Here is a 12,334-nt window from a genome sequence, read left to right as displayed (position 1 = left end):
ATCATGTAGAGGACTATCTCAGATCACTCTTCGTCGAGTTTTTCATGACTCTTGCTTTTTTTCAACAGGCGAGATGCAGAGAGGGAGAGAGGCACTGTTGTGGCAGTACCTGTGAAGTGAGAGAAAGAATGTGAACTTAAGGATAGAGAGAGCGACTGAGCGAGAAAGCCTGTGTAGAGAGAGAATGTGCCTTTCAAGAGATAGGGTGTGCGTTTGAAGAGAGTCCCTGTCGAGCGAGAGGAAAGGAGAGGGAGAATGAGAGGGGAATGGATTTTGTATACTTGCGTTTTATGGCTCCAGCAAATGACCACGCGACTCTAGCCTGAGCGCCGCTGCCTTTGTGCAGGTGGCCTATTCGACACGTGGAATCCGGTCATTGGATGACGTAGTCATAAAGCCAAAGTACATGAGGAGTCCGTTTTACGTTTCCGCCACCACAAATGACGCACAAGCCCTATATAAATTGGCGGAATATCAGAATTGGGCATGTAGTTTTTGTGCTTGAAGTCGAGAAATCCGGAAAGGCCCCTAACGCTGTTCTAGGGTGACTCTTTCTTTTGGAAGGTGTATTGAGATCCATGTAATCGCAAATCAATGGTCCCGTGACTCAACACCTTCCAATTTGTGGATGGACGGTGATCTTTAGAGAATGGGTCCCGAAAATGTTCTTATGTTTCTTTCTTACCCCGCCTGCCTTGGATTATAGGTATAGGGTCGTTTTGACAAATGTCGCAATTTGATCTAAGAATAGTGAGGGTATTAAATTTTCCCTTAACCCATCCTATGCTCGAATAAAGGGGTTGGGTTGTGTTAAGTACGTGACCGATATAAAAGTCAAGTGGTAGATCTAAAAGGACATTATTTGAAGTAATGAGATAAAATATAGAGATTTATAACCTTATTGAGGGTATGACTTTTAATAAAGCAAAATGACGGACCTCGATTTGTGTAGCGGATCTCAATTAGTTGGAAAAAAATTTTAACGATGTGATGATAACAAATGACGTAATTGTATTTGAATGGGTTGAATCTCATAATACAAAAAAGATAAAAAAATATATATACAATAAGGCTATTTATTTTTTATATAAGGATGTCACGATTATTTATTGCTAAATGTGAATTGAGATGTGTCATTGGTTGTGCACAAAGTCTAAAATAAAATTTATCAAATGTTGTAATCTACTTCGATCCATCAAGATGTGTCGTTGGTTGTGCACAAAGTCTAAAATAAAATTTATCTTGTAATATACTTCAATCTATCATATTGCATCCAATAGTTAACAGTGATTATGACCATCCTATACAAAAAATTAATGGCCTTATATAATCCCACAAGATATATTTGAAATGGTCCTCAATGTTTTAAATTCCTACCTTGTCCCTAGGACTTAGCAAGGGCTATTAGAGAGGATGATCATGAGCGGGCTTGCATCGTAGGGTAAGCTACCAAGATTGAAAGATAAAATATAAAAAATATGGTTGAGCTTTGAGGATCACTAATCTATTTTACTTCGAATTTTTTATGTCAATTCTCTTCATTTTTTCTTAGCATAAGTGAAACTACTGGTGCGTAATAGTTCATTAGCCCCCAACTTTTCTCAAATTTTTTTTATTCGACATGCAAATGCGGGCTGCGAATTCCTCCTTCGATCTCGGTCCTCTTAGTTTTCACTATGCTGTAAGGTGGTGGGCTTGTATATTCATTGCACATCAACAGTGGAAATCATCCAATAAATCTTCTCCCGTGTCCATGCTCAATGAATGGTGGAAGTGTTGTGTTCGAGAAATGGTGGAAATGATATGGTCTCGTCGAAAAAGAGACAATGGCGAACTTGAGCAAAAATGCTGGTTCATTTCTACCGTTAGTCATTGAGTATGGATGGTAGAATCGACATGTATCATGCTAATTGTATGATACATCTTCATACATATATACTTTTCCCCGAGTAAGAGGCCATTCTTGAATATGTACCTATTCTTAGCCTCACTTATAGCTTACATGGAGGTCCATCCCACTGCATGTCTGATGCAGGAATCAGGGACGACAGTGAAAGTGTGATGGTTGCAATACTACTTCTCAAGTTTGATTCCTACTGCTGAATTTAAATTGCTCGAAAGCGGTATTGCTAAAAAAATGATAAATAGAGACCTACATGTATTAATAGGACCGCAAAGCTTTTACAAGTGATAGAAGGAAGACAATTTTTTTAAAAAAAACTATGTTAACGGTGGGTAGGATATTATGTTGAAGCATTTGCCTCCCAAACCACCAATCCCATTCCCAGTAGAAAGACGAGTATTCCTATAGTGACCATGCTATCTAAGCGAGAATAATATTGTCTGAATCATACTTGACAAGGAGATAATATTTTACCCGATAATATATAGTGATTATATTCTTACAAAGATGTGTAGTTGGATAATATGGATGACTATAGAAGAATTTAATCTGAAGATTATATGCGCGTGCCAAAGAATATTGTCCAATTACATAGGGAGTATATTGTCTATTTATTCCCTCGAGTAAAACCCGTTTAAGAATACTGGTAGGATCTCAGATTTAGGGGACATAACCTCCTCAACCTAGCAGCCAACTTAAAAATCAACAAAAATAATTTTTTAAATATGTTTTATTGAAAAGAGGTAACCTCCAAATATCGAGGAGATAAAGATCAATTTTCAGATGGTTCAATCTAACTATCTAGAGACTCAAAATTCAATTTTTTTTTTTTTTTTGAAAATACTCATTGCATAATTTTGAAGGTGATCCAGCAATCGAAAAAATCCTCCAAAGCAACTATTCTTATTAAGGGATATCTATAATCCAACTGTGTGAGCCTTTATAAAATGTGAAGGTTTCGGACATTTTGGCGTTATTTTTAATGGATTACCAATGAATTTTTTTAGGGTCTACGTGTTATTTTGTAGTCCTTCAAATGTTACAGACATGAGCTTAAAGACATGTTTGATTGATGGAATAAGCGACTGCCAAAATGACATCTTCTTCAACCAAGTCTAAAAGCCCAAGCTTCCATGGGATAGCATGCTCCTCTCCAACTTCTATCATGGCTTCCGCAAATCATCTTCATTTTAAGGCTAGTTTGGAAGCCGTTAGCCACGCTTCCCGCATAACAATACACGGAAAATGCTATAAAATTGAAATTTCCCACCAATCAAACACGACGTAAGTGATATTCGGCATCCCACACTTCTTGTCATTTACCAAACATTTTGTAAGAAGTCTCCAAAGATGAAAGGGAGCTTAGTTATTGGATACTGTGGTAATTTAAGAAAAACTTTGGAGTAGCTCTTGCCATAACTATCTATTAGGCCTAAGTCTGTAGCCATAAGGAGGTTGAGAAGGGACAAGATTGATCCAAGAAGCCCTAAAAATGCCAAAATTCGCCACTAAAAAAAAATGTTGGGAAGGGGCCAAAAATGATTCAAAAATCCTTTAAAATGACAAAATTTGCCTAAAAAAAAAAAGAAAACGTGGTGGAGAAGGGACAAAATTGATCCAAGAAGCCTTCAAAATCACAAAAAAAAAAATGCCTCTAAAAAAGATATTATTCGATCACATGAAAATGACAACGCATGTGTGCCCTTTAGTATCTCTCTCCCCCTTTAGTATCTCTCTCCCTCTCTAAAAATGACAATTCATTCCCTAGTTTTAGGCTTGGGCCTGGTTCTAGAAAAGTAAGGCCTGGGCTACAAATTGTGGCCCGAGGGCTAGGTTAGGGCCAGTGCCGGTCAATTTGGCCCGGCCCGACTCTCCCATTTGTCTTTATTTGTATCAGGCCTGGCCCAATGGGGACAAAAGCCATGCCACCATCCCTCCCTCCCCCCCCCCCGTCCCCCCTTGTTTTTTCCTATTTGTCTTTATTTGTATCAGGCCTGGCCCAATGGGGACAAAAGCCATGCCAAGGCCAGAGCTATCCCGGACCCGGCCCGACCAGTTGCCGCCCTTATCTAATTTCTACATCTCTCAATTGCCATTAAAAACAATAGTTGCTTCAACATTCATGTTTGCCTAAGTGTCTCCTCAGGGAGAAACTTTTACAGAGTGAACACAAAAATTGTCAAGAGAGAGTGTATGTGTGAGGGACCATACTCAAGCATTAGTTGCAACATACAACTAACTTACTTGACCTCTGTCAAAGAAGAAATGGCCTACTTTTAAGCATACACAGCCAAACTTTACCACCGCCATTTATTCTCCACCGGATTAGGACTACTAAAAAGGTGTTGGTTAAGGAAAAAAACGCAGACGGTTGAACGGCTCCATCAAAATGCAAACGAATCCCCTAATCGAGTACTTGGGGTAGACGTGGTTTTGGTGGGGAAAGTAAAATGCCCAAAAAGAGAACAATGCGAATATTTATAGGTGGTGGTGGTGGTGGGGTCTTTTAGAGAGAGAGAGGGAGGGAATATGTTCATTGCTTGACTAGAAATAACCATCACGTCAAGGAAAGGGTATCGATTGGATTGGCACGTGAGAATGGCGTGACTCCCAACTTTTCTCTAACAACGATTGCCATTCGACTGTACTCCCAACCATGGGTAGTTATCAAAAGAGAAGTTTCAATCTTTCTCGTATTAAATGTAAATGATTGTTTATTCAAAATAATACTTATTCCTCACTGATTTTTATTAAAAAAAAAATCGCTCGGACTTGCGCTTATGCATAAGCCAAAGGTGATATTAAGCGCCTTAGCACACCCACATGTGCTTTCGTACTCTGTACAAACATTCCCTCCCTTTGGTTCTCAATGGGAAGGTCCTCTGTACCCACCTAGGGATGACTATGAACCCAACAGAGGCTAAGTCAACCTTGGCCTTGGCCCAACCGTGGTCCTTAGAGGCTTGGCTTGAGCTGTGCTTGGCTTAGACGGGGCCAAAGACGCCTTGGCCCAAGCATTGTCTGGGCTAAGCCGATTGGGTCGGGCGGGGCCAAACACAATTCAAGAAAGGAAACACGTGGAAGGGTGCACAAGCAATATTTCAATGGTTGAGATTTCACAATACTGTATGTAATGGCCAATTTTTAATTCCATATTTTATTTTGTATTTAAATAAATATTTACCTCAATTTTGGGACGTAGGTATATTTTTGTTATTTTTATTTAATTCTACTTATAACTATGAAATGAGACCTGAACTTCATACCAATATCATTATTAAATAAAAAAAACAAAATTCATCTTTCGTCCTTGAAGCTCACCTTTTAAGTACTCACGGCATGTGAACGCAATACCCATGGCCCTGAGCCAACCCTCATGCCGTAGTAGCTTAGCCCAGGCCTGGACCTAAGGCCACGAGAGGCCCAAGATATTTAGGGCCGCGCTCTCCCAACCCACCCCTCTCTCTCTCAACCCACCCATATTTTATTTTTATTTTTTTCTTTTTCTTTTTAAAAAAAAATATGATATTCATTAAGATAATAGAAATCATAAAGAACCACCTATCTCTCTCTCCAACCCACCCATCCCTCTCTAGAATGACCACCTCTTAGACATAATACGTCCATGCCGACACTATTTGCATAAAAAAAGCTCTACTTTGTTTTGGTTCCATCAAAGCATAAAGTTGGATTGCAAGTCCCTTTTTCTAGAGACTATTTTAGCAAAGCTTAGTGTGATTCCTATATGTGGTGCTGGCTTTATAACTTAGATTTGCTTCAAATTCAAGTTAGCAACATGCTTCTTTTCCATTTTCAATTTTGACAATCCTGGTTTTGATATAAAGCTGCAATAGATTTGGACCACTTGCCCTTTTACAGGGATAATTATGCTTATGACCTCTAATTAAATAAGAAAATGCACATCTTTTCATGGACTATCATCGTCCTCTAATAACTATTTATGTCTTAACATAGACTTCATATTTATGGAGTAAAATGATCGGTAAACTCTGAAAAATAAAGTTCACTTGAGTTACTGTGAATAATTTTTTTTACAAATCATGCAACAATATGCCTCTTTTGATGGATTTTTCCAATTATCCATGACTGTAGTTTGGAAATCAGGCTGCTAGTTGTATTGCCTGTTCAAAAAAAATTCAAACTTTGTCGTACCCCATGCTATTGAATTTCACATCCAACAGTTAAGGGTGATTGCTATTTTCTTATAATAATAGCAAATAATCGTAATCCTATAAAACAAAGTATAAAAATATATTTGTTTTTCTAAAACAAACGTATTTTTATTTATAAAGCTTACCCCTTAATTCTTGTGCGTTTATGTGTGTGAAGACTTCTCATCCATCATCGAGTGTGTGAACAATTCATAGGAGGTGGGACTTGTATTTCTGCATTACAATGAATCTATTGGTTAACATTGCAAGTACCCTACTAATGGAATCAAAACGATTGTAGTTTAATTATTTGAAAAATACTTTTTAACGAGGAGTTTTTTATGGGATATCATACATATATACTTCGTATGTGTCTAAGGAACCCCTTTGAACATGCTCGGAATACTGGCAAAGAGCCTGCAATAGTGTACGCATTTTTTGAATTAATTGTAGCCCAAAAACAATAAGTACTGCTAGCAATGTTCTAAAGATTTCCGCGGACCAAGTTTGCTAGCCATTGGCCCGAGGTGAGTTGCTCGGGCAAGTCCCAATGGACTCGTCAGAGCGGTATATACTTAAAAATATAATAAATAAATAAAAATTATAAAGTAAAGGCAACTGTGCGTGGCCAAATGGAATTTAATTCTCTCTCCCTCTAATTTTACAAGCCCTTCTCTCTCACACTTCTCTCCCTGCTGATCATAACATCTCTCTCTCAGCCATGACATCTCATCTCCCCCCTTCTCTCATCCCCACATGGAAATTTATAGAGAATACCCCCAACATGGAAGTCCGAAGATTTTATACTCATACAAGAATATAGAAAAAACTAAGATTGTCATAGAGCTAAGGAGCTAAATAAAGAGTTTATACTCATACAATAACATTAAAAAAACTAAAATTGTCATAAAGCTAAGGAGCCAAATAACATATTTCGATTCTCTCCGTTGCTTGATTTGTTATTCAAGAATATGAGAAGATTGATGGTCCGTTCATCTGAAGCAACTAATCCTTCTCTTATAGATGATAAAAACCAAAGTTTGACAAAAATAAGGGAAAAAAAATAGTGCAGAAAAGTAAAAGAACGGAAATACAAAGACTTACGTGGTTCGACGAGTTTTCTACCTTTACGGGGTAGCAAAGTGTTATTTCACTAATCAAAAAAACACCATGCAAGCGCATGGAGAATACAAGGGATTACAAGCTCTCTCACAAGCCCTAAAACAGGAAGTCTACAATATAGGATTTATTTTGGCTTAAACCAAAACACGCAAATGGCTTATCGTAAAATATTCTCTCTCCTACAAAATAAGAGTTAATATTGACTCGAAATATATCACATATGGTTCCCTAAGAAATAGGAAACAAAGGATTCGCATATCCAACATTCTCCCACCAGAAGACATATTTCCAGTATGACTAGTCTGCTGTAAAATTGTTGCGCACCGTTTACTAATCATCAAATAACCACAAGCGTCAAGGAAGCCCTGCAAGAAGTGAACTTCCCGTTCCCAGTGGGCTTAGTCAACAAATATGTTGGATTGGCATCAATATGAATTTTCTACAATAAAATTTTTCCATCTTCTACCACATCGTGAATACAGTGGTACGGAATATCAATATGTTTAGTTCTGTCATGGAAGGGTGGATTTCTTGCTAGAAACAAGGCACTCTGGTTATCACAATGAAGTGGAATACCATATTGCCCAACTCAAAATTCACCAAGTAACATGTTTAGCCAATTTGTTTATTTAGATACATGAGTAAGTGACATATACTCAGCTTCTGTAGAAGACAACACCACCACAAATTGCAACCTTGATAACCAACCAACTGCACCACCTCTAAAAAAAAAAACATATCTGGTAGTAGATCTTCTTTTATCCAAGTCACATGCAAAGTTCGCATCGATATAACAAGTGACTTTCAAATCTATTCCATTGTAACAAATACCAACATCGCAAGTTCCCTTCAAATACTGAATGAGCTACTTCACAACAGTCCAATGATCATGGCCAGGATTTGCCATATATCTGCTTACAACTCCCACTGCTTGTGCTTTGTCAGGTCTGGTGCTAACCATAGCAAACATGAGACTCCCTACTGCAGATGAATTTATGGTACTTGAGGCATCTGTGTCTTTCATGCTTCGATGCGAAGACTTTGTATCAAACACAACTTCATATACACAGGAAATGAGGTACTAACTGCTTTTGCCATTATGCATATTGAAGCGCCACAAAACCATGTCCACATAAGTCTTTTGAGTTAACCAGATTTTATTGTTATTCATATTTCTAAGTACACTCATCTAAAGAATTCAATTTACGGCTCCCAATTCTTTCATCTAAAATTCCCTAGCCAGCTATGTTACATTATTCTCCTTGTCTGGTCATGCAACAATCATGTCATCAACATACAATAACATGATAATAAAGTTTTCACACCATAGCCATGAAAATAGGCACAATAGTCAGCTTCACATCTACAAAAATTCAAGCTCAACATGAAAGAGTCAAATTGTTTGTACCAATATTTCGGCGCTTGTTTCAACTCATACAACGATTTCTTAAGCCTACAAACCAAATTATTTTTATTTTCCTTTCATATAAATTTATTCTTTTAAGTCACCATGCAAAAATGCAGCTTTACATCTAATTGATCAAACTTTAAATCAAGAACAGCAGCCATAACCAAAACAACTCTAATAGTGGCATACAATAGGAGAAAATATCTCATCAAAATCAATACATGCTTTCTAAGCATAACCTTTCACAACCAATCGAGCTCTACACCTTTCAACAATATCATCAAGACCTTTCTTCTTTTTGAAGACCCACATGCAACCGATTGTCTGTCGCTTCTCTGGTAGTTTGACGAGGTCTCATGTTTTATTGTTTCGCAGGATCTCCATCTTTTATTCCATAGATGTTCTCCATTGACCGACTTCATCGACTTCACGTGCCTCACGAAAAGAAATCGGCTCACCTTCTTTTGTTAGACAAGCATAGGATAGGACATAGTCGTTAAGCCTCACGGGAGCTTTTTTAGGTCTATCAAATCTTCTTAATTCAACATCACCTAAATATTCTTCAAGCACTTAGACAATTTCAGGTTCTTGGTCCTGACTACCATCTCGCTGGTTCTCATGAGTGCATTACACCTCAACAGTTTTTGCATTTAGCTTATCTTAGTTTTTGCATTTAGCTTATCTTTCTTTTTCTGCATAAAATTTTTATTGAAAATAACATCTCAACTTACTATGACCTTGTGGTCAGTAGGATCCCACAATCTGTACCCATTTGTACCATCAGTACAGCCAAGAAAAATGCACTTCTTGGATTTTCATCCAACTTAGTTATTGTCTCATTTGGGATCAAATAACATGCATCACATCAAAAAATACGAAGGAAAAAACAATCAATAGGTTTATCTATCCAAACCTCTATTGTGGTGTATTGTAGTCAATAACAAAACTGGGAGAGTTATTGATTAGGAAAAAAAAGTTGTACAAACAACTTCTGCACAGAGTCATGACAGAGTCCACTTCTACAATATTAGCCTTTCCCAACACTGTTTCATCAACAAGTCTGTACAAATTGTTTGCTAAGTCTCCTTGCGCAACCACTAGTGTTCATTTTAAAAATTTCAGACATCATTTTTCATCTTTAAACTTGAAACCTTGCATATCCAATTTTCCCAATGACAAGAGACTTCTTCTAAAACCCGGAACATATCTGACACTTGGGATGAAGCATATGCCTCTATTGAACATCTTGATTCTTACATCTCCAACTATTTTACATGAGTAATTATTTCCCATGCAAACAACACCTCCATCACATGGTTGGTACCTATACAACCAATCCCTATGTGTGATGCACCTGAATCAAATAGTTAAAACTGCAAAACTTTCCCATCTTCAGAAAAGTCAATTTTTTCTACTAGATTTCCTTGAGATTTACTTGAACTAGGCTCCTCATCATAACCATATCTAGGGCTTTCTAGCTTTATTTCTATGCCTTACAATCTTTTCCTCATATGGCCTAACTTTCTATGGCTCAAACACTTCAATTTCTCATGCGTTCTTGATTTGGATCTTCACTGACATCTACCTATAGTTCTCTCCATTGAGCTTCCCTGTGTTACAAACACATTTCCAAAGGAATCATGACTAGACTTTTGACTAGACTCCTCTGTCAGAAGTGCTGAAACAACGGGATCAAATTCAATAGATTTTGCATTAGTGAGATTCATAATTAATCCACCTCAAGATTTCAGTATAGAATAAAGTAAAATGGCTGCTTATTATTTTTCATCAACATTTACGTCCAGTAACACCAACTTGCTAATCAAGGCGTTAAACTTATATAAGTGCCATTGCAAAAATGCACCATTATGAGATTGTAAGGTTTCCAACGAATAAATTTTTTACTAGGAAGATACTTACCTTTATAAATATTTTTCAACCTATCTCATCATTTTTTCACAAAAGTTTATGAAGAGACATAGAATAAAACGGGCTCATCAAGCGCTAAGAAAATATCCGCTCTGGCGAATTCATCATTCTCATCAAATTCTTCATCATCCATATTTTTCGGTTTATTTTATCTGCCTTTTAAAGGCACTACACAACCATCTTTCATTAACACCACGTACATTTTTAATTTCCATGTTGAGAAATTCGAACCGTCAAATTTTAAAATTTCATATATGGTTGAACTTCCTCCAGCCATATTCAAAGATATGCGATTGTCACAAACCATATACCCAACAAGGATCTTAAACAACCCTAAGGTTCTGATACCAATTCTAGAGAATAAAAACCAAGGTTTGGCAAAAACAAGGGAAAGAAAAATAGTACAAAAAATAAAAACCGAAACACAAATATTTACGTGGCACGACAAGTTTCCTACATCCTTAGGGCAACAAAGTTCTCTTTCACTAAAAAGAAAAACATCATGCAATGATGAAGAATACAAAGGATTACAAGCTCTCTCTCAAGCCCTAAAACAATATATTTCTCTCACTGGAATATCCACACGAGGGTTAAAGAACTAATCATTTTCTCTCTGGACTTTTACTTGAAGAATTCTTCAATGTATATTTTTCTCTCTCTCTAATATGCTACTTATAAAGAGGAACCCCATGGGAGACTCACCTGATCCATCTTTACCTCAATCCTAACTCCCATAGATTTCCCACAACTACTAGGATTTAGTTTCCTAGAAAAATAGGAACTTATTTCCCATAAAATAGGTAGTCTACAAGATAGAATCTATTTTGGCTTAAACCAAAACATACAAATGACTTATCTTAACATATTATCTCTTCTACAATATAGGAGATGATATTGACTCAAAATACATAATGTATGGTTCCCTAAAAAACAGGAAGCAATGGATTCACATATCTAACATCTCTCTTTCTCTCTCTCTCTCCCATCCAATAATTGCAGGGGCGAACAAATAATTGAAGAAAGGACAGTGAAAATCCATGAGAGATAGAGAGAAAAGTGTTGTCAAATTCACTTCACTTCGGTTGAAAACTTTTGGATTTTAGGCTAGACCAAAGCGAAGTTTTGGATTTTAGGCTAAACTTTTGCCATTTCAGCTAAATTCGGGTGTGTTCTTTGGCCTAAGCAAATAAATATTTATACTAAAGCATTTTTCTTTTTTTAAAAATATTTATTATTATTATTTTTATATTAAATTTTTTAAAAAGTCCAAAGTCTTCCCCTGAATCATCCAAAGCACCGAATTGCTTCATTTTTATCACAAACCGAATAAGACTCTGAAGTGAAACTAATAACACGGAGAGAGAGATGTGGTTGGATTTGGCCCTCATTTACAAAGAAAGGGAGATATGAAACGGGGATGGATCTACCGCCACGAAGAGAGAGAGGCCTCGGTTGCCCCTTTTTAAGAATTTATTTAGGATTTTTTATTCTTTATTTTTTTGTACCCCAATTTTCACGCATAACTTATGGTAGGACCAAGTCGAGTTACTCGCCCGAGTCCGAGTGGACTTGGGTGAGGCATTGTGCACTGACCACGAGTTAATGATATCATCACATCAATCAAGTGGTTATAGTTTAACATGGTTAATTGGTATCAACCTCTGTTGTCAGCTCATAACCAACTATCTAATAAATATTAAATGATTATCGATCCTCAAAAACATGTGTAGGACCCATAAAAATATTTTGCACTAATTGAAACCCTTTCCACAAGCAAAACTACAATTTTTTATTTCCATA

Source organism: Amborella trichopoda, chromosome 3 (assembly GCF_054954075.1).
Source record: "Amborella trichopoda isolate Santa Cruz 75 chromosome 3, AtrichopodaSantaCruz75HAP2 v2.0, whole genome shotgun sequence".
Classification (NCBI taxonomy): domain Eukaryota; kingdom Viridiplantae; phylum Streptophyta; class Magnoliopsida; order Amborellales; family Amborellaceae; genus Amborella; species Amborella trichopoda.
Note: the sequence above shows the minus strand (reverse complement) of the source record.